The 27,091-nt window shown below is 41.5% G+C and overlaps 1 protein-coding gene across 1 annotated transcript in view; it reads left to right on the forward strand.

Moving 5' to 3' along the window:
• Nucleotides 1–271: 271 nt before the first annotated feature.
• The window catches only part of Tenm4 (teneurin transmembrane protein 4), a 1,065,388-nt gene continuing 1,038,568 nt past the window's right edge, over nucleotides 272–27,091 (forward strand). The window contains 1 exon segment of the mRNA XM_045144966.1: nucleotides 272–288. The gene's annotated coding sequence lies outside the window, so the exon portion shown is untranslated.

Genomic DNA, 27,091 nt, shown 5'->3' on the forward strand with positions numbered 1-27,091 from the left:
GGCTAAGGCTAAACTCACCAGAAGTGACAGCTATAAAATAGACATATGGAGAAGAAGTTGTTGAGGGGAGGTTGTGCTAACAAACTCTCCTTCCCCTTTCCATCCTGTGCCCAAGCCCGCCATGCCAGATGCTTTTATCAGCATATGGCAAAATACATTTCTAGCTCACAAATATTTCTTCTTTCCCTTGAAGTGATAAACTCTTTTCCGCTTTTCCTCAGCAGAGTGTGTGCTGATTGAGATTCGACTTGCGGTGCCATTCATATGCCCAGGAAACTGGTTATACTGGTGAGTGATGTGGTTCTTTTCTTCCTGTTGGTCACTTTTTGTCCTGAGACATTAGGGAGGGAGGTTGACATAGTTGCATTTCCTTACTCTGTGGTCGTGTTGCATTCATGATTCTCAAACCTAACAACAAATCCTTCAGAGTCCTGCCTGTACCTGTACCATGTATGTTGGTCTCGAGAGAGATGTGCACATTACATTGTTCAAAGGCAAAATTATAGCCAATTGAGTTCAAACATCTTGGTTGGGTTTAGTGCATGATTCTATAACCAGAGAACTTTCTAAGTACTCTGGCTAGCAAAATGTGGGCAAGTAATATAGATAAAAAATAGAAGTGAGGCCTAGAGAGATGGCTCAGCGGTTAAGGCACTTGCCTGTGAAGCCTAATGATCCGTGTTCAACTCTCCAGATCCCACGTTAGCCAGAAAAAAATGTGAGACAATTGCAAGGTCACCCATGCCTACTAGGTGGCAGAAACCTCTGGAGTTTGAATGCAGTGGCTGAAGCCGTGGCGCACTAATTCTCTCTCTCTGTCTCTGAAAAATAAACAAATAAAAATGAAAGAAAATAGAAGTTAGAGGGCCAGAGACATAGCTTAGTGGTTAAAGCACTTGCCTGTGGAGTCTAAGGACCCAGGCTGGACTACCCAGAGCCCACATAAGCCAGAGCACAAAGTGATGCATGCACACAAGATGGCACAGACATGTGGAGTTGGATTGCAGTGGCGAGAGGCCCTGGTGTGCCAATTCATTCTTTCTCTCTCTCATTAAAAAAAAAGAAAATGAAAGTGAGGCATGTAGCTTAATTGGTTACAACTGGGTTGTGTTCCACCTTTGAATTAGTTTCTGTCTGAGTTTGACCAGCAGCTGTAATTGGCTGAGGCTTAGCTATTTGTTAAAAAAGTAAACTCCTGTTAGGTTTTCAGTTAGTTTCACTACTGAACGTGACTGAAGTTTGTTGCTTAAAGACTCAAACGCAGAGCCAACCTGAGGCCAAATACAGATTATTATTGAAACACACCTTTACAGAACTGTATGCTGTCCTGGCAACAAATACGTAGCTGAAGAGCCCTGTTCAACCAAACCCTCGTGAGGTCTGTGTAAAACTTACATCCTTTCAGCATTCTTTAAAGGAAAATGGTTACGGTGTCAAATATATCTGAAAATATAATCACCCTTTTTGACTTACTTAAAAGTGATCATGTATTCATGCCAGGAGGAGGCTTTACGTTCGGTAATGAATTAAACCTTGCTTCCTTTATGACTTTCGTTTAATGTGTTATTGACATGTTAGTGACAAGACAGTTTGTCATAGACTGAAAAAAAAAAAAAGAACCCTCAAAAACTAGTCACTAAAACGAGTTATTTGAAAACTTCCTGAGAACATTTCTGGCTGATAAAAGTTGCACTCTCATGAAGACTAGGGTGTGTTTCTCAACATGTCGTCTCTTCCAGTCTTTGCTTCAGTGCATGCTTTGTTTGGGGGAATGGAGACTGCAGTGTTTCTACAGGGAAGGTTGATTCAGAGTTTTGTTTATTGGGATACCCAGTACCTAGACGTGTGTGATAAGAAATGTGCCTTCTGTCTCTGCAGGAAAAAAAAAAAAAAATTCATTTTGAAGACTGGGTTGTTTCTAGCTTCTAGCAAAAAATATTGCATGATATATAAATGCAGATAGGGAATAATAAATGTATTCAAAAGGCGCAGTTAACATAACACATTTTTTTTTTTCATTCCCACACATTTTGCCTGTACTACCGGCAATAATTTGGGAGAAAAAGACGCAGGTTTGAAAAATATAATTCACTTTACAGTAATTGGTTCTTTTTGTAGTTTTCTTATTCCCCATATCAACACCTTTGTCGATGTTTCCGTACCTCTTTATACACTCCTGGAGCAACAATTTTGAATTTTCTGGGGCAGCCATGATTTCCTACCCCGTTGTTCCCATTGTTATACGCAGAGTCACGGGCCTCGTGCTCTAATTTTTCCATTCAGAACATCAAGTCAACCTATGCCTTCTACCAGCTTCCTCACATTCTCCTCCATTCCTTCCCACATTCCCATCAGCCCACACCACAAATGCCTTACTATTTTTACTGTTGGTTCTAAGCCAATGCAGTTCCTATTTTTCCCATCCAAGTACAATGTAATCACTTTTGGATTGCTGGCACATTGTTGGAAACATTGGTATATACTCAAGATCTTTTCATTTTTTAGCATCACGAAAAAAACCCACAAATTGGAATTTCAATTACATTTGAAAAACATATTGTGCACATTTTAAAACCCTCAGATGCCATCTGAAATAAGCTGTGAGGACTGCTTCAGTTGTATTTCTCAGCACACCTGCAGGAAATTATTTACATCTTTATCATACCATTTAGCCCAGTTCAATTACTAGCATTAGTATAGAAGAGGCTGTCAAATGTTTCAGTATAGTTACAAATGTAACAGGGAAATCATAGGTTAACCTCATTCAGAAGCAAGTTTTACCTGCGTGGAAAGCAGGATGGAACAACTTGTCTTTTATCTCAACATAACTATGTCTGAAAATATTGTCTAAGGCTGTATTTTGCTCAGTCTTCAGAGTGGTGTAGCAGATACTAGCTTTTTAAAGTGAAGAACTTGAAGCCTAAGAAAATGCATATAAGGAGCATAATCAGTGTATTCCACATTTTATTTTAAAGCTGAAATTTACTAATTTGGGACTAAAGAGAGAAAAAATCTTTTCTCATCTGCTATTTTCTATTAATGTGGAATATTCTAATAGCCATTTTATATTTCATTCTTGGTTAGTTTTACATTTCTTATTCTGGTGTGGTATGAATATTGTACCAATTGAATTGTTATTGTTATTCTGCGGGGATGTTACCCTCACAGGTATTATGTTTATATGAGCTCATGGATTAGACATGTAGTATCTGTCTGAAGAGGTACTCCAATATCAAGGGTACAAACTCTTCTTCTCAGAGTGAAACCTGGGTCCTGTTCATTTTAAAGAGCTGGTACTAGAACTCTTTTCTTGTTCAGGTCTAAGAATAATAGGGTTTTAATTATTCCTTCTACCTATTAAGGGAAGGCACCTTGGACTGACCATGTGATGGCAGAGTCTCTGAAGAGCCAGAATCAAAGCTGTTATGAATATACCAAAACCTTTCCTTTTTTTTTCTTTTTTTTAATTTAATTTATTAGTTTTCATTTCAGTGAATACAGGCAGTTTGGTACCATTATTTAGGCTCATCTGTGATCTACCCCCTCCCATTAGACCCTCCTTGTTAATGAAAATGGGTCGTGCATTGTGGAGTTAGCCCCCAGTTATTAGTATGATAAATGTCTCTGCAAATCATGACCCAACATGTAACTCTGACATTCTTTCCACCCCCTCTTCCGCAAGATTTCCCTGAGCCATGTTGGGTTCATTTTTGGTCTGCTTCAGTGCTGAGGTGTTGGGGGCCTCTGAGGCTTTGGCTCTCTGATTTGGTAGGAGTTGATTTTTCTTTGCGTTGATCTCCTTCCCCTTTGTGCTGGTATCTGGTTCACAGGAAAACATCACCCTTGCTTATTTCGCCAGTTGTCCTTAGTTTCAGTTGGGCCCCTTTTGAGGTATGTTGGGGCAGCTCTCTTCTTAGGATCTGCATCTATCTGGAAAAGAGAAGCAGATTCTCCAACGGAGAGTAAGTTAGCACCCAGAAAATTGAGATAACACTTACTTTTTTGATAGACAGTTTGATAGGTGTAGGCCCTCTTATACCCCATGATTGATGGTAGCTTGATATTGTAGAGTGGGCTTGTGTTTGGGTATGGTTCTGACTTGTTTCCCAGCTCCAGCTAAGGGTCTAGTACCACTGAGTGGATCAGTTAGCCAAATCAAGAGCAATTAATTCCTCACCATGGCTGTGTACCACTATTGCACTTGTGTGGGCATCACATCCGGTTATTTGTTGCTAATTAGGTTAAACAATGTGTTGCTTGGACAGATCTTGGTCATTTCCCCCAGTCGCCTATGTAGCGCCTTCTGGCACTAGACACGCTGACTGTCTGGGGACTGACTCTCTCCTGGCTTCCAGCCATGTCATTCCATTTTACGCGTCAGCTGTGTATGGAGTCTTCAGCAATAGGGTCTTATCACTGGCCTTTGGTGGATCATCAAGTACTCTGACAGAAGTCTGTCATTGTTTTGGGAAACCTTGTAGGTTTCTCAGATCAAAAGCTCATTGTGGATGGTAGGCCCAAGCTGGAAGTGGGGGTTACAGGTCAGTGTCCACTGAGAAATTGAGGAAAAAGATAACTAATATACAAGAGTTAGAGAGGAGAGAGATAGAGGGGAGAGGGGGAGAGGGAGGGAGGGAATATGTAGGAGATTTAGGTCAGTCTTGATCCTACCCTCTCCAGTGTCTTGTGGTTCAGGTGTTTCCTGTAAGGGTCTAGTGAAGGTTCAGCCATTTGGTCTGTCTTTTAGGAAGTAGAATTTTATGGTACCATTGCCGTTTGGGTCCGGATTACTGTTTTCCACCCTTTGATTCCCTCCCCGCCCTCCCATCCACCTTATTGTCTAGTCCATGAGGTGCTTGGTGGGTATGTAAATGGGGCACAGAGTTAAACAGGCAATTCACAGAGGAAGAGATACAAATGGCAAACACACACCTAAGAAAATGTTCATCATCCCTAATCATCAGAGAAATGCAAATTAAAACAACTATGAGATTCCACCTTACCCCAATAAGGATGGCCAACATCAAAAGGTCAAATGAAAATAAATGCTGTCGAGGATGTGGAGAAGCAGGGACACTCATTCACTGTTGGTGGGAATGCAGGATGGTACAACCACTTTGGAAAGCAATATGGAGACTCCAAAACCTTTCCTTAACATGAATAGAGCTCCTTAAGATGTGAATTACTATTAACTTTTATTGATAAAAAATTATTATAGGGAATGGATGAATGTATGTATGAGAGATAGAGAGAATTAACTTTAGAAAACCTCTTCACAGCATTGATTTGTCCACACGTACACATAGTACTTATTTTTAAATGTCACTATCAAAACTTGGCTCTAATCTCATTTATAACATTTAGGATTGCCCTGAATCAATTTTGACCACCTGTGGCCATGCACTGCACCATAGCATGAGCCTGATTTTCATTCTTCCCCTTGAATGTCTTGACAATGGACAATGTGATTTCCAAGCAAGTAGATGGGGACCACAGTTTGATCTCCATTAGCTATGTGACTGAACCCATTGTTTATTTTCGTGTTTTGTATTTAAACTAGTAATCTACAAACATCAGTTTTTATTGAAAGCAAGCATTAAGAGTCTGACAGATACTATACTGTTGTTCTTTCCTCACACTCTGTCAACATCTGTCTCTTAAATTGCACAGTTCTGTGAACTACCCATGGATGTTTGGTGGTTTCCAGTACATTTGATGGCACTGCTTAGAACGTGCAGGCCATGCCCTGCAGGAATGAACGTTTTAGTGTTGTTTGACATAAAGGGCAACTTTTCTTAGGACATCCTGAGCAATTATTATGTACCTAAATTCAATGTAAAATTCAACCCTACATAGTGCAACCAATGCAAATATGCAAATAGCTCATGGTGACGTTGGTCTGAACAGACCTGCCTTCTGCACATTGCCAGGTGCATACAGGTACAGGCACTGACACGTCTGTCACAATTATTCCTCTTCCTGGGAGCTACAGGGTTCTTTCTGACATCCCTTGTACTACGGACTTATATTTCAGAATCATTAAAATAGGAAAAAGTATTCCTCTCAGAGTTAAAGAAATAGAGCAATTAACATTTCAAAGGACAAGTATCTTCTTATAAGCACTAAAAAGGACCTAAGCTAAAAAGATCCACACAAGTACCTGTAGAGACTGCTGCCCACAGGGCCTTTCACCTTTTGTTCCCATCCTGTCTCTTTCTTCCACTCCCAACCTCATTCTCTTGAAGACATGGGGATGTCTTTCTCCCTCAGCTTATCCATTTTTCTTTCTCTCTCAAAGAATACAAATTCACGACTTTTTAAAAAAATTTTTCTTACTGCAAACTATACTGTGAGTGTTTGAGATGGGAGTATCAATTGACTGTGGAAATATAAATAGTATGATCACACATCAGTCCAGGACCTTCCTAAGTGCCTGTTGTCCAAATGTAATTAGCAAAAGAGCTCTGTTTAGCTCTCAGGAGTGTCCTGGTTTGATTAATAAATCAAATGAAAGGATAAGAGTTCCAGCCAATGTTTTAAATGCTTCCAGAAAGTGTTTGCAAAGAAGCTGCTGTTCCATCCACACAGGTTGTTAAAAGCCATGGAGCTTGGGCAGGAGAGATGGCTTAGTGGTTAAAGCCATTGTCTGCAAAGCCAATGGACCCAAGTTCGATTTCCAAGTATACAAGTAAAGACAGATACACAAGGTGGTGCATATGTCTGGAGTTTGCAGTGGCTAGAGGCCACAGTGTGCCCATTCTCTCTTTATTTACCTTTCTTTCTCACTCTCCTCCTCTTCCTCCTCCTCCTCCTCCTCCTCCTCCTCCTCCTCCTCCTCCTCCTCCTCCTCCTCCTCCTCCTCCTCTTCTTCTTCTTCTTCTTCTTCTTCTTCTTCTTCTCTCTCTCTCTCTCTCTCTCTCTCTCTCTCTCTCTCTCTCTCTCTCACACACACACACACACACAAATATTTTTAAAGTAAACTGTGGAGGTCTTATTTTCTTCATGTCAGTTTGAAACAAGCAGGGAGAAAACTAAATACCAGTTACCCACATAATCAGAGAAGTTTGGGGAACCTAAACTGAGAAGGTGATAAGGATACCTGCAGAAAGGCTGAGGTGGCAGGAGAAAAGACTGTGTGGACATAAGAAGCCAGGCCTTCACCTTGAAGGATAAGACCCTAAGAAGGGCGTGCTGGTTAGGGCCCACATTTATCTCTTGTGGGATCTGAAACCTGACTTTTATAATAAAGAAATGCATAATATACTAGATGAGATGAAAGACGGGAATGTAGAGGAGATTATGCCTGTATACTCCAAGCCTTAGGGGATATTGTGGAAGAAGGGGCAGTCAGAGTGAAAAAGCCAAAGGATGGGGAGGAGTGCTTTGAATCACTGTCATTGGACCCAAAGTGGCTACTGTGTTCATAACCTCACAGAGGCTGTCATTACCTACCCAAGATGTAGACGATATTACACCTATTAACATGCTATCATGCATTAAGGAGATTAAGGGAAGGCATCAAAATAGAGGAGGGTCTAGATGGAGAGAAAAGGGGATTTAATGTAAGGGGATGGAGGAGTGGGGCAAGAGGAGACAACAGAAGGAAATTAGGATCAAAACATACAATCCACATGTAAGTACTTTGTCAATACAAAGGTTAGAAAAGGGACAGAGAGATGGCTCAGGGTTCAGGTAATTGCCTTCAAAGGCTAAGGTCCCTTGTTTGATTCCCCAGAACTCACATAAAGGCAGATGCACAGCGGCTAAAAGTGGCACATGCGTTTGGAGCTCATTTGCAGTGGCTAGAGGTCCTGGCACACCCACTCTCTCTCTCTCTCCCTCTCTCTCTCTTTCTTTCTCTCTCTCTCCTGTCTCTGTCTGCCTACAAATAAATAATTGCAAATATATATATTTTTTCTTTAAATAAGAAAGTTTAGAAAAAAGTGAGAAACAATATGTGTTGAGGGTAGCAATGGAGTGCCTGAGGACATCAGGTGTGCTCTGCCAGTATTGGAACTTTAAGGAGATATCAAGAAGCCTCATTTAAAGGCCAACATACAACAACATATAAGCAAAGACAGAAAGCAGAAGCATTCTGTTTATTTTTGTTAGTATCACTCATTAGACTGTCTGACCTTCAGTGTTGTGAAAGTAACTTGAAATATTCTTGATAGATTTATTTATTTTATCAGCAATGTATTTTGGTCATGATAGCTAAAGCCATGTGTGTATTAGGCTCCATGGGCAGATGGTGACAGCTCATCCAAACATGGAAAGATGTTAGCAATTCAGGTAGAAAGCTTGTTTTGGAGCTTTCAAAAGGAAAGAAAACGAAACAGGAAAGAAAAAAAGAGGAGAGGAGGCAGAGGAGAGAGGAGAAGAAAGGAAGACTTGCTTTTTCTGAGTATCACAGTGGCTTCTGGCCTCCTTATATTATCTGAGTTTTTTCCTCCAGAGTTTTCCTTAGTACTTGGCAGTTCTCCACTATAATATCCCCTCACAGGGGTTTTTCTCTTCAATGAAACTTTAAAGGCAAAACACCATATTCTTGGGAATTGGGATCAGCCCAAGGGGTATCAATGATCCCTATGTAAGGACAAATTCCAGTCAAGTAGTCAGTAAAACTATGGCAGGTTCCATGAATGTTTAGGGAGAATATTTTCCTTTCTTTTGTGTGTTAGAGGTAGGATCTTGCTCTGGCCCAGGCTGACCTGCAATCCACTGCATAATCTCAGGTTGGCCCTGAGCTCACTGTGATCCTTCTACCTCGGCCTCCCAAGTGCTGGCATTAAAAGACTGCTGCCTTCCTGTGTCTCCACTTGCTTTCTTCTCTGTGCACCCCCCCCCCCCCCCTTGTTTTCCCCTTGTGCACATTCCAAGCCAGCTTCTTCAGAGCCTCTCTCACCAAGAATGACAGCACATCTTAGATAGCACTGGATGACAAGCATGCCCACCTCTCAGTTTGAAAGATAAGTGAATTGTATATTTTAAAACAGTTTATAAATAGATTCAGAGAAAACTATTGATTTCTTTTAAATTGTTTTTGAATTACTTTTTTTTACTAATTTCATTTTTAATCGATATATTATCAATTCTTTAGCTTAACATGGTTTTGTTGCCGTATATGAACTTTTAATTATCTTTGCTCTCTCATAACCTGATTATGAATCCCTAACCATGAAACTTGAAAGCCAGTTTCCTTCCCGAGAGGGAGGCTGAGGAAGCATGATGGTTTGTGGCCTGTGTTGGACACTGTATAGAGGGTTTTGTGAAGATGGGCAGCAGAACGCTGCAGCAAGTATTTCCAGGATGCCTGATAGCTACAAGGTACCGGTGGGCCCTGGTGGTTCAATGACCTCCACGATATTTCAAAACAATTCAGAGATGAATGCCAACAGCCATGAGCAGCAAACGGCATAGGTCAGAATAGGAGAAAGGCAGCTTTGGACTCTGGTGTTACATAGTCCTGCTCAGACCCTCTGCTTTCTTCAGGAGAATGTGGCTATTCATAGGAAGGCTAAAATGTTTATGTTGAGGCCTGGGGACATGGCTTAAGAGCTCTGGCTATTTAAGCACGAGAACTTCTTAGGCCAGAGGCTGCTGAGTTCAACTGCCTGAGCCAATGTAAAAGCTGGATGTGGCCAGCCACATTTGTAAACCCACTCCACAGAGAGCAGAGACCAGACAGTCATGGAGGCTTTCTGAATGACAGCTGCTCCAGGTTAAGTTAGAGACAAAGTCTCAAGGATACACACAGATGAACAATCAGAGAGCACCCAACATTCCCCACAAACCTCTGCATGCAGCACACACATGTGCATATATATGTGCCCATACCACACATTTAACAGACCACACCTTTATTCTATATATACAAAAACAGTCTTTACATTGAATAACTTTGTATAAGAGGTAGAAGTTGATTGTCATATTGTCTTTATTTTCTGTGTTTGGTCCAGATATTCATGGTATTTTAGAATATTTTTTAAAGATTTTTTTCTTTTTTTTTTTACTTTTTATTTATTTATTTGACAGTGACAGAGAGAGAGAGAGAGAGAGAGAGAGAAGGTGTACCAGGGCCTCCAGCCACTGCAAACGAACTCCAGATCCATGCACCCCCTTGTGCATCTGGCCAACATGGGTCCTGGGGAATTGAGCCTTGAACCGGGGTCCTTAGGCTTCACAGGCAAGCGCTTAAGCACTAAGCCATCTCTCCATCCCTAAATATTTTTTTTTTCCTCTTAGTTTCCAAACAATAGAAAATAACAAGTTTTAGGGGAAATGTGGAAAAATTAGAATCTTTATGTACTATCAGTTGTGATATAAAATGGTAAACCCATCATATTAGCTCAAAAATTAAAAGCTAGAATTATAATTTGATCCATAATTCCACTTCTGAATATATAGAAGGGTCCCAAAAGCAGGGTCTCAAAGAGATATTAGCAGAATTTTATGGTTTATGCAGTTTTTAGCAGCATCATTTATATTAGTTAAAAATGTGAAACAAATCCAAGTGTTAAACCATAGGTAAGAGGGGGAATGGAAGGAAAGCACAGATGGTAAAGTACTTGTCTTGCTTGCATGAGAACCTTAGTTTAATTCCCAGTACTCATGCAATTGTTGGGCATGGGTATACACATGTTGCATTCTTTCTTAAATATTTTATTTGTTTATTTGTGAGAGAGAAAGAGGTACAGAGAGAGAGAGAGAGAGAGAGATTTACAATGGGCACACTAGGACCTCTAGCTGCTGCAAATAAACTCCAGATGCATGTGCCACCTGGTGCATCGGGCCCTACATGGGTAATAGGAATCAAACCTGGGTCCTTTGGCTCTGTTGGCATGCACCTTAACTGCTAAGCCATGTTTGCAGCCCTGCATGTTGCCCTCTTTTAGGCAGAATTCCTTCTTCCCCAGGAAACCTAGTATGTTCTTGCTGCTTCAAGTGATGGGATGAGAACCACACCCATGATCAAGAGTAATGTCCTTGGGCTGGAGGGATGGCTCAGTGGTTAATGAACTTGCCTGCAAAGCCAAAGGACCCAGGTTCAATTCCCCAGGACCAACGTAAGCCAAACGGCACAAGGGGGCACATGCATCTGGAGTTTGTTTGTGGTAGCTGGATGCCCTGGCATGCCCATTCCACCCCACCCCCTCTTTCACTCTCTGCTTCTTTTTTCTCTCTCATTCTGAAATAAATAAAAAAACAAAAAAATTTTGTTTAAAAGGAGTAATATTGTCTGCTCAAGGTCAACCTATTATAGATGTTAACTGTATCTACACGAATCCCCCTACAGCAATGCCTACTTGAGTGTTTGATGAAATAACTGTATTCTGTGTTAGCCAAGTGGCTCACTAAGATTATTGCCTGGGGTTAGACTCACACTGCAAGCTTTCACACTAGTGATAGGTTTGAGTTCTTCAATCCCTAAAAGAAAGCGACTTTCACCGTGTCCCACAGTGTAGGAATAAACTCAACACTCAGGCAGGCTTTATAAACATAATGGGACTCTACATGTCTCATTTCCAGATTTGTTTTCCTCCTTTTTCAGTGGCTGTGGTTGCCCTGAACTCTGCTGTGTGACTTTATTTTAGGTTTCTTTTTGTTTTCACATTTGGTCCGCAGTTTACACTTACTATGTGTAGACGTGGTGGAGTTTACTTGGAAATACTAAAAGCAGAAACCTCACATGTAGCCTGAGCACCCATTGAAACCATGGAAGTGACAGTGCACACAAAGTAGGAAATCAGTAAGTGGTACATTACAGGGTGAGTTACCAGAAGCATGGGTGTTCTGGTGAACCATGTCTCTCTAGATGCCTCCTGGTACTGAAAGCAGGAAGTCCAGATGCCTCTGGAGATAATCCCACCTGAGCAAGTCCAGGTTACAGCCCAGGTTGTTTTCCAGAGTTTCCCAGACTCTTTCAATAACAAGTGATAACTGGTAAGCTGAGGCAGCCATCCAATTGTACTGATGAAACTAATCTAGAACATTTTCAAAACCCAAAGAAAAAGATGTGGCCCTTGATTGGTGCCCCAGGCTGGACTACAGTCTCTAAATTTATATCAACTTTCAAGGCAGGCATTTACACTATTGTCTTAATGCTTTCATCCCAGGACGAGGTCTGTTGATCTACATATAACAGGCACTCATGAGTGTGGTGAATGGCTGGAAGTCCAGGCAGCCAGATGTGCTCCAAGGCTTGCTAGAGGATGGGTGATGGAACACATCTGTGGATAAAGATTTCCTCAGGACAGAGCCAACTCTGTAGAAGGACAGGTTGCCAGTGGCAGCAACAGCATAGGCTGAAAAGGGCTAACAGCCCCTTTCAGCTCAGCCAAGGACATCCCTTCTAACTCAGCCTGCCCCAAGCCGGGATGAACTGAGACGATGTGAGAGCCCATGTGCCCTCTCCATTTGAGGTTGAGTCCACATCTTGAAGCACTTTCTGGTCATTTGGGGTTTGGCAGCATAAAGCATGGGCCTTGCCAAACCCTCAGTCTCTTTCATGGCTCACCCATATCATCCTAAAAGCAATCTTGAGCCTGCCGATTCTGCCCCTTCATTTTCACTCATGTTATCAAAATCTTCACCTTAAACGTATCTCCAGCAATCAAAGCAATTGTCAACTATTGGTTATAATTCCAGGCGCTGCTCTGATGCGACCATCACATTCATGCCCTAGCTATAGTGTCCTTGTGTGGAGCCCACAACCATGGTTTATTAAAAAGGGGCTGGAGAGATTGTTCAGCACTTAAGACATTTGCCTGCAAAACCTAAGGACTCAGGTTCAGTTCCCAAGTGTCCACGTAAAGCCAGATGCACAAGGTGGCATATGTATCTAGAGTTCCCTTGCAGTGGTAACAGGCTGTGGCACACTGATTCTTTCTCTCTCTCAAATAAATAGTAAAAAAGATACATTCTTTTTAAGAGATTGGGAAAACCAGATGAATATATTACACCTAAATACAGCACATACCCAGAGATACGCACAATAAAGAATTCTCCCTTTCTGTTCTTTTCCCTTCCCTTTATGTCTTTATGCAGTTGAGATTGTAGCATAGACTAGTTTTGTAGCTATCCCCCCACATAATATCCATGAGTTATTTTAATTATCATTTGATTTTAATAACAATATTTTATGTTGGTAATATGAACAACTACCTCAGTTTTGTTCAATTATCATGCATATAGTTATCTGTTCAGACAGGAAGCATGTGTTGGAAGCTGTGTGGCCTCCCGCCTGCAATAAGCATGGCACATGTGCAGTAGGGAAAGCAGAGCTCCTGCCCGCAGGGAGCTTCCCTCTGCGTGGAGAAAAACAGTGACCTTGATGAGTGACATGTTCAGTGAGGGAAGCTGACAGAGTGGGAGACTAAGGCGCTGTTTGAGGGGTGTGTGCATGAGGAGAGGACAACTGGGCAAGGCCACATTAAAAGAGGCCCTGCCATATTCTGTGAGTGGAGGAGCAACATCTCATGCAACCACACATGATAGCAGACACCGCTCTTGCTGAACGCTTCAATGCTGAAGAATGATTAATGAAGAAAAAAAAAACTTACACTTCCTTTGTAAAAATATTTAGATGTTATTTATTTGAGAGAGAAAGGAAGAAGGAGCGAGAGAAAGAGAGAGAATGGAAATAATACCAGGGCCTCCAGCCACTGCAAACAAACTTCAGCTGCATGCGTCACCCACTGTAGTTGGCTTTCATGGGTATTGGGGAATCAAACTAGAGTCCTTTGGCTTAGCAGGCAAATGCCTTAACCACTAAGCAACTTACACAGCCCTTCACTTTCTTTTATTTAAATATTTTATTTATGATTTATTTGCAAGGGGAGAGAGACAAAATAAGAAACAGGACAGAGAGAGAGAGAGAGAATGGGCATGGCAGGGCCTCTTGCTAGTCCAGACACATGTGCCACTTTGTGTATCTGGCTTTATGTAGGTAGTGGGAAATCTAACCAGGGCCATCAGGCTTTGTGAGTATCTTTAACCACTGAGAAATCTCTCCAGCCCCAGCAGCAATCATATTAAGCTTGGTGTTACTAAGGGAACTGACATGTGTTGAAGGGACTGAAGTAAATAGTGGAAAGAGAGAAAAGGAAAGAAGACGTTAGGTACCAATAGGCAGAATAAAGACTGGAGATGATATGTAGAAATTTTGGAGGAAGGGGAAAAGGGAGAGGAAGGGTGGGAAGAAGATGGAGGAGGAGGAGAGAGACTGACTAAATACCAGATAAAGGAATGGGTAGAAAACATTTTTTCTAAAAAATGGGAGTTTCTATTTTATTAGCCAGTGTGTTCAATTTTGATCACCAAGGTGATTGGAAGAAACCCCTACAGCCTTAGTGAGTCACACCTTTGGTGTGTCTGAAAAGGCCCAGACTTAGTAGAAAGGGGGGAAGGAGAAGCCAGAGAATCAACAGCCTTTCTCGCTCTTTGTTTCAGATCTGCTCCAATGTTAGCACGCAGCCTCACACCCCTGGCACCATGCTTTCCCAGCCACGGGGGACTGTGCCTATGCACACCTCACACCAAGGAAATCCCTCTTCCTTACGCTATCTTTCATCGGGTATTTTGTTATAGCAATGAGAAAGTGACTCATACCGCCAAGACATGATTGTATGGAAAGGAATAGGAATTCTGACAATCGCTTAACATTTATTGAGTCTTTTATTCCTTATCCTGCCTTCCTGACCTCCTAATACTGCCAACTTGGGTGCCAATGGCTAGACAGAATTAACTATTTCCTCACTTAACATTGTTCGTCTGGTATGACGGTTTCATCCATTCGTCCCACATGACAGGACAGGCCATTGAGAGATGGCTCATCTTCTGTATCCCTAATGCAGAGCAACTAGTGACCCTTCTGCTTTTGTTTTCACTGATTTGTTTTGATTGCCTAATGAGTTTCATGAGAATTGCTTACAGAAGCATGGTCAATTTACCAAGGGTTACACCACTGGGGGGAAAAAGAAAATCTCTCCTTCCCCACCAAACAGATCCCTTTGGATCCTCAGGGATGGGTGTGGTGGTCTCATGAGCTCCTGTTCCCTCACAACAACAGTTATCTGCCTATAAATCCTCAGGTAGTGGTGGGGCCTTGTGAGAACCTTGTTCTTCCATGGCATAACATTGATGGGCCCAATCTAATGCAGTTCTTATACTGGTGATCATAGCTGCTGAGACAATAAGACGAATGACTATGTCAGGCCCAACACCCCACCCCCTTCCTTTTGCTCTCATATTATTGTATTCACATCTTCAGCCATATCCTCCAAGTCTTGGATGATAGACATAGAGATGCCCTACTTAGGGATGAACATTCAACAGTCACTTTTTCTCAGCACTTTGAGCAGTTATAAGTTTCTACAATAATCACCATAGCAAAAGAAGTTTCTCTGGCCAAACTTGACAACAGCACTAATTTATGGGAATAAAAGTGACTATTTAGAAGGCTTCCCCCCCCCTTTTTGTTTATCATTAACTAGGAACTTTGTATGGATGCATGATACATTGGTACCATTGTTTCCTTCCTCCCTACCCCCACTCCTCTGAGGGCCCGCCTTAGTGGGATGGCCTGCTTAGTGGGATGGTTCACCAAGGAGTTGCGGGTTATGAGCTGTGAAAGGAGCAGACAGTCGATGTGTGGAGGGGCAATGCCTTTGTGTATTTCCTCTCACAATGTGGCTCTTAGTCTGTCCACTCCCTCTTCTACAAAATTCCCCGAACCACCGTGGGTGTGCTTTAAGTCTGTGTTAGCGTGGAACTCTCGGTGGCTTCTGGAGTTCTGCGCTGGTGTGTTTTGAGTGTCCTCATTGCCTGTCTCCATCACCCGGCCCAGGTTGTCAGGTTCACAGTGGAAGCAGGACTCTAGTCATCTCAGCAGCTCCTCTGCCGTTTCACTTGGGCCCTGGCTGCTACGCAAGGGGTAGTTCATAGCCTGCCAGGGAGACAGCTATCTATTCTTGTCTTGTTGATGGATTTTGGTTGATCTTGGTTCTTGCTTCCTTCTGTAAAACATATTCTCCAATGGAGAGTGAGATCAGGATAGGTTAAAGGGGGTAAGCATTGTTAATTTAGGGATATTTTTGATGGGTGTGGCCTCACTTTCGGACAGACTAGTGAGACCTTCTCACTGGAGTCCAAAATCTTAGTCCCCATAGGATTATGATTCAGTTCCCAGTTCCACCCAAGGGTTCCTTTCCATTGAGTGAATCTCACAGCCAATCAGAGAGCTATTGGTTATTCACCTAGCATCTTAAACAATAGCGCCTTGCCATCTACTTCTGGTGGGCAACCAGGAACAATGACTATAGCCTGTATTGTTTTGGGGGCCTCAGGAGCCTTTCTGGCCAACAGCTGGTAGGGTGTAGGCAATTGGGTTTTACTTAAATAACTTTAGGCTTCTGCGAAGGGGTTTATTCACCTTTATTTATACAAAGTACCTCTGTTCAACCTTTTTATTTTTAATTGTCTTACAAAGTATCAGGTTTCCTTTTAGTTTCTTCAAACACACTTAGTTTTGGTTGGCCCTTCCCCCAGCCACTCTTCTTCCCATTTCCCTGTCTCCCGTCGCGCTTGCGCCATTCTACCCCGGTGCTCCTCACTCCACTTTCATGTCACGTATGTTGTGTTCCCATCCCAAGATAAGAGTTCTTGATGCTGAGGGACACAAGTCTTGCAGGAAAGGGTAAAGGAAGGATTTGTTCTCCTAGCAGGACAAAGCAAGAAGAACTGAACAAAGGGGTGGCTGTTGTGAATCTCTACTCAAAGCTTCCAAATGGTGCTGCCCAGGAATAAGACTCAGCTATCGATCTCCATCTGGGAGACCAGCAAGCTTGTTGAAGACCTTCAAAGCCAGTATAAGGGTGATATAAGTTAGCTCGTTATAGATCTCTCACGGCAACAAGCTGGAGATGGCGGGTCTGAAGAGGGCACCCGGGTTTGCAGGCTATGGAGTCCATTAGTAAACGTTTGAAGTGGAAGCTCCAATAATCATGAGCTACAGCTGCATATCTCTGTAGTACTTAAGTATTCTCCTAATGGGACTTCACCCTGGAGCCAGCCACTTTTTATAGTCCAGTGCATCTGCCTGTTAATCATGTGTTGTCTCACTTGTGGATGCAGGTGCATGTGTGTGAGTGGGTGTACACACACACACACACACACACACACACACACACACACACACACAGGATCAGGCCTCAGCCTAGGCTGACTTCTGAATGGTGGCCTCCCCATAGCCTTAACAACTTTTGTGATCCCTTCCAAATGCATGGAAGTGTCTGTGAAAATACCCACATGTCTAAGTTAGAGGACCCCAGTCCTGAATAAATCAACTCCTCTGCTCTGCATAGGACTTTTCCTGATTAGGAAAACAGAATTCATTATCAAGCATATGTTCAGGATAACGCACAATGGCTCACAATTAAAGGCATGTTAGGAGGAGGACTTTCAAATATTTGTTTTAAATTAAGTGAATCGTGTTTATTCATCTGAGGGCTTTATCTTTCTTTGTATGATAAAACATGGGAAACATAGAAGTATTTTCGTCATACATGGCAAACCAACAGCAAATGTTTGTGCATCCTCTGGATTTGTTAATCTGGCTGTTAATATTTTTACACCCGAACAAAGTTGGTTGAGGCAAATTAAATAAGCCTGAGAATGAGAATATGTGACCATAAATCTTCATATTGGCTGGATAATGGTTGGCAGTAACAGTTATTATTGTAATTATTTTACTTTTAATCTAATTTTATACATAGCACAAAATTTAAAAATCTAATAAAGGTAGAATAAAATAGAAACTAATTTTCCCTCTTCACCCACTTCCTAAACTCCACTGCCCAGTGAAAGCCAATTTTGCTTGTTTAATTTTTACTTTTTATGCACTTGTTCCATAATGTTTAAGAATTTCTTCATAGTTTAAATTCATGATGTATCCATTGGATTTGGAATACATGCACTCCCTCCTTCCTTTCTCCTGCTCCAGGAGGGTTTGGTGGTATTGTTACTACATTTTCCTGTCCTCTTTTCCTGATAGTTAATTTTGTGAATATAAACACTCATTTGAAAATTCTGTTTTGCTTTAAATCTAGATGGAATGAATTACTTTTCTAGCCTATGAGATATGCAAAATATCCCCAGTACACTTGCCTCAACCATCATGTAGCCCAGGTTGGTATCCAACTTTCTTTGTAGCTAGGGAAGACTTTAGACTTCTAATTTCCCTGCCTACAATTCCCAAGTGCTGGGATTACAGCCCTGTGCCACCACTCCCGGTGTGATGTGGCAGTAAAAATCACACGCAGAGCTTTGTCCACATTAGGCAAGCAGTCGGCCTCCTGAGCTGCATCCTCTATCCCACTTCTGTCTGTCTAATAATTATGAAATCATCCCAATTGTACCAATTACTGAATTTCATTATACTATTTCTAAATGCTTAATACAAGTTTTTCTCTAACTGTATATCCCTATCCCTCTGCCTTACTCTCCCTTCCTTTTGTAAAGTTAACATTTAAATATTTATTTATTTATTTATTTATTTATTTGAAAACAGAAAGGGGAGAGCAAGTGAGAGAAGAGAGACAGAGAGAATGGGTACACTGGGCCCTCTATCCTCTGCAAACGATGCCACTTTGTGCATCTGGATATGGATTTACATGGGTACAGGGAAATAAAACCCAGGTCATTAGACTTTGCAGGCAAGCGTCTTTTCTGCTGAGCCATCTCTCCAACCCTCACTCTGCCAACTTTTCTGTGTCCCCCAGAATCCTTTCTATTCCCTGATATTCCATCCAGCTACTTTTAAGTTTTTAGCCCTGTATATGAGATAATACATGATACTTGTCTTTCTTATTCTGGCTAATTTCGCTTAACATGATCTCCTTCAGTTCCAGCAATTTCCTGCAAAGGACATGACTTCATTCTTATTTATTGTTGCACATGCTCTACTATCCATTTTTATCCCCTCATCTGATGGCAATTACCTAGTCTGATTCCACATAACAGGACTATTATGAATATTGCCACGATAAATTAGAGTAAACTGGTATCTCTCTTCTGGCTGCCTTGGATTCCCTTGGGTATATACCCAGGAATGTTATCATTGAATCATATGGTAGGTCTATTTTAAGTCTTGTGAGAAATTTCCATACTTATTTCTCTAATGGCCAAACTAACTGACATTCCCACCAATAGCTTATTTTAAGGGTTCCTTTTTCTCCACAATTTTACCATCATTATTGTTTTGTGTTTTCTCAGTGATAGCCTTTCTATTTGAAGTGAAATGGCACCTCAATGTTACTTTGATTTGCATTTCCATGATATTGCACATCTTTTCATGTTTATTGGCCATTTGTACTTCTATTGAGACATGTCTGTTCAGATATTTTCCCATTTGTTGACTAGGTTACTTGTTCTTTTGATGTTTAATTTTTTGAGTCCTTTCTACATTCTGAGTGTTAATTCCCTGTCAGATGAATAGATGTCAGAGATTCTCCTGCATTCTGTAGGCCATCTCTTCCCTCTACTGAGCAGATTTAGACCCATTTGATAAATTTTGCTTTTATTTCATGAGTAATTTGAATCCCACTTAGGAAATGATGACCTGTTGCTATCTTGGAAGAAGTTTTCCTAACTCTTATTTACCTTCTGATTTTAATTCACTATACTCTTATTTTTATTTTATTAAGTTTTTCAGGCTGTTGGGTAATATTCAGAATGCCCAGTTATGTTTGAAGTTTACTTGAGTAATGATTTGTCTTCAGTATAACTATATTTTAAATATTAAGCAGGAGATATTTATAGTAAGGAAATATTTGTTGATTACCTGGTGTTATAGTCAGTTCCATACTGCTGGGATGAGCCTCCAAACCTGACACATGCTCTACTATCATTAGGGAAGTAAGTATGGAAATTTCTCACATTTGTAGGAGGAATAGCATTTCTGGATTATAGATCCAGGGGAAGTTTCATAATGGCAAAAAAATAAGTCATAAAAATCAGTATCAAAATTTAGCTCCCCAACACCAGGGAATCCGGCAGAACTCAGCAGACAACTTTCTGAATACATTAGGCTGGAATTCCAGATCCACTCCCAAACATACCTTAGGGCTGGACCCTAGGATCTGCCCACAGTGACACCCCCTCCAGTCAGGTTGCTGGAAATCCAAGTCACAACCTTAAATCAAAATCCTGAATCTATTGAGGGCCATCCATTCAAACTAGTACCTTCCACTCCTAGCCCACAATAGATTCATAACCATCTCACATTTTATGTCATTTTTAGTATAAATTCAAATGTCCCATGGTTTTTTTTACAAATTAAAATTTCTCCAAAGCCCCAAGTCTTATCTGAGATTTAAGACTGGTTTCATACAAACTTTTAATATATAATGGCTCAGAGTAAACATTTCCAACTGCTATAAGGCATAAAAAGGAAACACTGGACCAATGCAAACCCAAGAACCATCAAGCAAACATAACACATCTGCAGTTCAAGTCAGATAGTATAATCAGTGACTGACAGTCCCTAGATTTTCCAATTCAACCCCTTCAGTTGGGCCGTGTAGCCAGAGAAATTTTCCATACCAAGTCAACAGCACTCCATGGTAGCCCTTGTGCAGTTCTGATATATCCAAAACACCTTTGGTTCTCCATGAAAACCATGGTCTATATTCCAATAGCTTCACTGTTCTCTTTTATCAGAGTCAGCATGCCCTGCCTCATGCTGCATCTCAGCAGCAGCTCCTAGAACTTTGTGCAATTCATGACCCACTCCATGCATTTTTCATTCTCCCCAAACCAATACCAGGTGTGCATGACACAACCATGTTGTTAATTCAGGGACAAAATAAGTCATGACCTTGAAGATCCAGTTCCTTCTTTAAACAGTTTACATTTTTACCATTCAGTCTTTTGGTTGTGGCACCACCTCGGTCATTCTTTGCATTGTTTCGAAGTAAAGCACTTGGGCCATCCTTAATCATGGTAATATCTGATTAACAACAGCAGCTTCGGCAACCAGTCTCGGTGCCAGTAATTTTAAACTTGTTTGAGTTTTGCCAACTTTAAATTGTAAGTTTCTCGGTTCCATATCTTTAGCCAAGCACATCAGTTCATTACATACTTAACCTTGGTCAAACTCTGGGCTTAAGCAGCAGAATATACCTAGCACATATGTCAGGAGCCCAGTTACAACAAAGTTCCTGGTGGTTTTTCATGCCCCTTAGAAAGTTCATAAGCATAGCCCCCAAATGCAATTCTCTATTCATTTATCACTTTTAAACTCTCACAAGAATAATCCATAAAACTTGACTTACCACTCTGAAAGGCATCTTCAGTTGTGAGTACCAACCTCATGTCCATTTATCCAGAAGGAAAAAAGTTCCAAAAGACCAAAATCCACGTGGTCAGATCCATCATGCCACAACACCCCACTTCTGGTAACACTTTTGGTCATAGTCAACTCCACACTGCTGGGATAAACTTCCAGACCAGACACAATTTATGGGAGGAATAGGAATTATTTCTGGCTTGTAGATCCAGGGTAAGTTTCATAATGGTGAAAAAGAAAAAGCCCATTACCAGAAGCAAAAAAAAAAAAAAAAAAAAAACCAGCAGCCAAACAGCAGGGAATTCAGGCAGTACTCAGACTGCTTTCTGTATACCTTAAGCTAGAATTCCATATCCACCCCCAAACATACCTTAGGGCTGGACCCTAGGATCTGCCCACAGTGACACCTCTCCAGCCAGGCTGGAAATCCAGGTTATAGCCTACAATAAGATCCCTGAATCTATTGGGGATATCTATTCAAAGTACCACTCCTGGGATTCAGGCTTATTTTTTCCTTTTTTGGGGGGTTTCTGGATGTAGGGTCTCACTCTAGCACAGGCTGACCTGGAATTCAGTCTGTATTCTCAGGCTGGCCTCAAACTCTCAGCAATCCTCTGGCCTCTGCCTCCCAAATGCTGGGATTAAAGGTGTGTGCCACTATGCTGGGCTTCAGTTGTTGGGTTTTTTGTTTGTTTGCTTGCTTGTTTTGTTTTGTTGTTTTTGGCAGTCTTTCTATGTAGTCAAGGCTTACTTCAAACTCACTTTATAGCTTAGGCTGGCCTCAAATTTGCAGTCTTCTTGCTTTAGCATCCCATTTGTCTAGATTCTAGGCACACACCATTGTGCCAGCTGAGATACAAATTTAACTGAATATCCTGGGTTTTTTTTTTTATTTGCTTCTAGAGACATTGTAAGGATTGTAACATTTCCATTCTATTCTGAAAATAAACACAATGCTTTTTAGTTCTAGCCTCAAACTGTGTTAATGAAACTAAAAACCATTATACCTTACAATCTTGCCTTCTGCACAATAAACTCAGCTTGGGGCACAGGATCATAAGAATGTTGAGGCAAAAATATATCTTGCCTATGACTTAGTTCTATCATTTCACTTTACTAAAAGAAAATCACAGATCCAAAGAAAGCAACAAGTTGACCGAAGGCTGAAACAAAAGGCAGAAGTAGAAGTGGCAATTTCAGTCCATTGTTTTCCTTTTCTTACCCTTTCCATTTTCACCTGAAATCCTTTTACTTCTTTGTCCATGCCATAATTTTAAAGATAGTGACTCAGAAAGGAAGGCTGTATTAATACCTTCTAAGTATTGCTGATAGTACAGTGTGGGGTGCTATTTTCCATCAGATATACCAATTCAGAGATCTTTAGTGCTGGATAGAGTATGCAAGCTCAAATCCTATTTCACACTTGCTCTCCTGGTACCTGGGGGAAATCTCTGAGCTCTCTGCACCACAGGTCTGAAAAGCTGCTTTGCAAATACTACTAAGATCTTTAAATTTTATTTTCATCTATTTATTTGCACATCTATATGATCCTGCCTACATGGGTGTTGAATGTGTGTGTGTATGTGTGTGTGTATCTGTCCACAAATGACTGCCCCAGGGATTACTGCCACTGCAAGTGAAAAACAAACACTTGTGCCTCCCTTTACCAGGCTTGTGTAGGTTTCTTTAGAATTGAACACACACTGACAGGCTTTGCAAGAAAGAGCCTGTAACTGTTGAGCCATTGTTCCAGCCTCTGCTGCTAGGATTAACTGATATATGTGTGATCCTCTGAGCATTGTGCATGAGGATATGCAGTAAATATCAATAAACAGAGTTGTGATATTTTCTACAGTGAGAATGATTCACATTTTTGAGCCCTCATGTTGCATTTGTGTACATATACGAAGAGGCATCAGCTCTTCTCCAAAGCCCATTTATTAGATATTAGCCCTTATTTTGTACTTCATTGTTTCTTGTATCTCCATGCATTTATTCCATAAAGTATGTGAGCTTAAATTCTATTCAAATTAAACTATTTCACACCAAAGTTTGGCCTTTAAGTTAAGAATCCCACTGAGGGCCTGGAGAGATGGGTCTGATCCCTTGGTAAAATTCTTGCTGCACAAGCAATGAGGAGCTGAGTTCAGGTCCCGGCACATATGTGAAGCCCAGTTGTGGCAGCATGCATCTGAAATTAGTGCTTGGGAGGCAGAGACAGTCTATCCCAAATGGTCAACTGTAGATCAGTAAGAGGACTATGTCTCAAAACAGAAAAAAAAATAATAATAACACAGAAAGTAGTTAAAGGTGACACCTGTCCTCTGGCTTCTATGTGCTCAGACATACATGTGCAACCACACACATAAAAACATTCATATACACATACACACACACACACACACACACACACACACACACACACACCACAAACATAAACCCAGCAAAATAAAAAAAGAAGAAGAAGAAACTCACTGATCATTGGCCTTCACCTATAGAGTCTCTGAATGGAAGAATAAGTCTTCAACAAAGACACAGGACTCACAATCACCTCCCCACATTCCTGCAACAACTGCATGGCCTCTCTTTGCCTCTTGCCTCTGAGCTCTCTGTCTATGCTCTCATAAGCCCATACAACTCCCATGGAGATGTATATACAGTGCAGAGCTTGTCATAACATTCTTCTATGAGCCCAGCAACCCAGCAAGGCTACAGGAGAGAGAGACACCTCCCTATCTCCAGTGCCTTGTCCTGGTCACATCACCATTTTTTCCAGCACACATTGCCTTCACCTTTGCTATGCTCAGGGCACCCTCATGTCCTCTCCTCCAGGGTGAGCATAATCCTGTGCTTAGATGTCAGATCTTGTGGGCTGCTTCCCCCCACGTTCAACCCTTGGCAGGATTAGAAACTCCCTCATTCCATCTCCATGGTACTTCACTCAGCTGCTCAGTGCCTTTGAGGGCTATTTGTCAAGTACGTATCAGGGCTATTAAAAGTTCTTAGGGACACCCCACTCCTGTGGCAATTTAAGTCTTATGGAGTGGAACATCATCAGTTTATATCTTCTGAATGGTTGGCTCTTCTGTATATGGGCTACTCTGTGGCTGGCCTGCCCACAATGTCTCAGAGGGAGCCAGAGCATCCCAGACCCTGTCTGCTCTCCTACAACCCAAATGGGTTTCCAGCCTACCAAAACCTCCTGAGAACAGGGCATTCCTCTCTTACTTCACTTAACATCTCAAACTCTTATCTTCTTTACACCCTTGCAGTGCCAACTAAAATGGGATATCTTCAAGACCAGAGGCTGAGCATAAACATTTGACTCTTTGTTTAGTCTATTTAACACCTATGAGTTTCATTGAAATATATACAATGAAGTGTGTGTGTGTGTGTGTGTGTGGAAGGTCTGACCTCAAGACCAACAATATATCACAATGACATACCATGTGAGTCAAAGTCAACAGCTAAATGTCCCCAAGCAAAAGAAACAGGAACACTGTTACCTGTTATAATAGCTAGAGCATGCTACAGCTATAATTTGTCTTTTCTTCTAAAGAAAATTAATGCAGAATTTATAAAGCTGTCTGTCAGAAAGGTGACCCTCCAGATAGATAATAAGAGAGCAGGGCATAGTTGTCATGACATTAGCCCCCAGGTAATGGCGACAGAAAGGCTGATAGCTCTTAAAAGGTATTGGTGCCCAGCACAGAGTGGGGCCTGATAGATAGCTTAGCTCATACAGATGGCTGTGGACCACAAGCCTTGTGGAGCAGGATGCTTGCATAGGGATCACAGAAGCAAGGGGGACTGACTCTGCTTCTAGGGATCTCAGCATAGAAATGGCGTGTTGAGGACTACAGGTGTGAATCATCAAGAAGATGCATTATGGTCTTCCAGGAGTTTTTAGATTTGAAGGCCAATGTGTACAGCATGTCATGCCATCCTCACAATATTTGTTCTCCATAAGTCAACATGGCATGTGCTATCCCCCTCATCAAAATATTAGCCATAGGTGCCAAAGCATGTGGAGAACACCCAAGACTGAAAGCAGAAGAGTGGTACCTTGTACCTGAGCATGCTGCCTACCTTTTTTGCTCCCTATAAAATGAAGATTCTATGAATGATTTCCTTATGCATGTTGTTTCTTTTTTAGAAGAGCAAATTAGTTATTATATATGTGGAAGTCTGAAAGCTTTGTAAATGAGAGCATGTTGACAGTATCATCAGCCTGAAATGTCAGCATCCCCACACCAGAACCTGCATGATTGGCAGGGATCACACACATGTAAGAAAATGCCCGCTGCATAAGGCAACGCATGTAGTCAGGGTTACTCGGATTCACCACATAATTCCTAGTGGTAGAAAGCTATCTGGAGGACTGTGGGATATGTATGAGCTCTTCGAAGCCTGTCCGTTAGACACCAGGGGCATCTGCTCCTCACACACCCTCCACAGTTGTAATAATGTCTCCAATGCTGACAAATACACTCTGGAGGGCAAAAACTCATCCCGAGGTGAGAACTGCCAGGCCACACATCCATTACGTGTCAGAATTTGCTATTCATCTGACCTGTCCACTTGGATCCCACAGTAGTCCTATGAGTTGCTACGAAGTACGTAGCACTGCTCCCCTCGATAGTGAGAGGAAATATCAGAGGGCACAATAAAGTACCTAGTTTGATTACAGACTCAAACGCCCATGACCTTCACTCTACTCCTTAGCTGAGATGCTTTAGTTTTGCCACAATGAAAGAGTTTCCAAGGCTGGCCAAGCCCCTCAAGGGCAAATACATATTTCTCGTAGTTAACAAAAGGACTTCCTCTTACTTTGACCCTTCATTTTTTTTTCCATTATCAGACTGACTCATTAAGATGATGATATTTTTACCACTGACCTTTAAAAGTGTATTGATCTTTTATCCTTCAGTGGTTATAGGAAGAGTTGCAGAGTCAGTCAATGAGACTCAAGACATCCTTGTTTGTGAAGCCCATGCTTTTCCCCACCACAGATTGCTCCTGACTATACAACATTCAGCTCTCTAACCATGACTTTTCTACGTACCATCAGATAACAAAATCTACACTGTGAACATGGAGATATTGCCTCCCAGCCAATAGTGATACCCCTTTCTCCTCTGTGATGGGAGTTAGTGTCATTGTAATGGTAAGTATGACAGCTAGGGAAAGGAAAGGTGCAGGTCTTATTTCATCAATACAACTGAGTTAAGAATGGCAACCTTTATCCCTGTCCAGAATGTCAACCATGACCTCCTTTGGATGCAGTTTAGGCTTGAGACCTGCAACTGTGTATTCAGCTGTACATTAACAAAAAGCTAAAGATCATATGCAAAAGGAGAGGACTGTGGATCCAATGTGGCATCTAAAATGTTGGGTATATTTATAGATTTTAATGATGATCAGCTATTGAGAGAATGTCCTTATTCTACAAGTTTTTGACTGGCATTCTTACTCTTCTACTCTAACGCCATTGTCAAGGACACACAAGTGAAAGAATGGTATGCCAGTTGCTAAGTGACTTCCTGTCACACCTCTTATAACTCAAAAATTTCCAGTCTCAAACACGCCTGACTTCCCTCCTCAGCCTCTTTGTCTCTCTCTCTCTCTCTCTCTCTTCTTCTTTCCTTCTCTCCCTTCTCCTCCTTTTCTTTCTCTCCATCTCTCTCTATATCCACTGTCCTTTCATCTGACCTAGAAAATATTAGCCAGAAGCAGAGGACTTGG

The sequence above is a fragment of the Jaculus jaculus genome, chromosome 3 (genome assembly GCF_020740685.1).
Source record: "Jaculus jaculus isolate mJacJac1 chromosome 3, mJacJac1.mat.Y.cur, whole genome shotgun sequence".
Classification (NCBI taxonomy): domain Eukaryota; kingdom Metazoa; phylum Chordata; class Mammalia; order Rodentia; family Dipodidae; genus Jaculus; species Jaculus jaculus.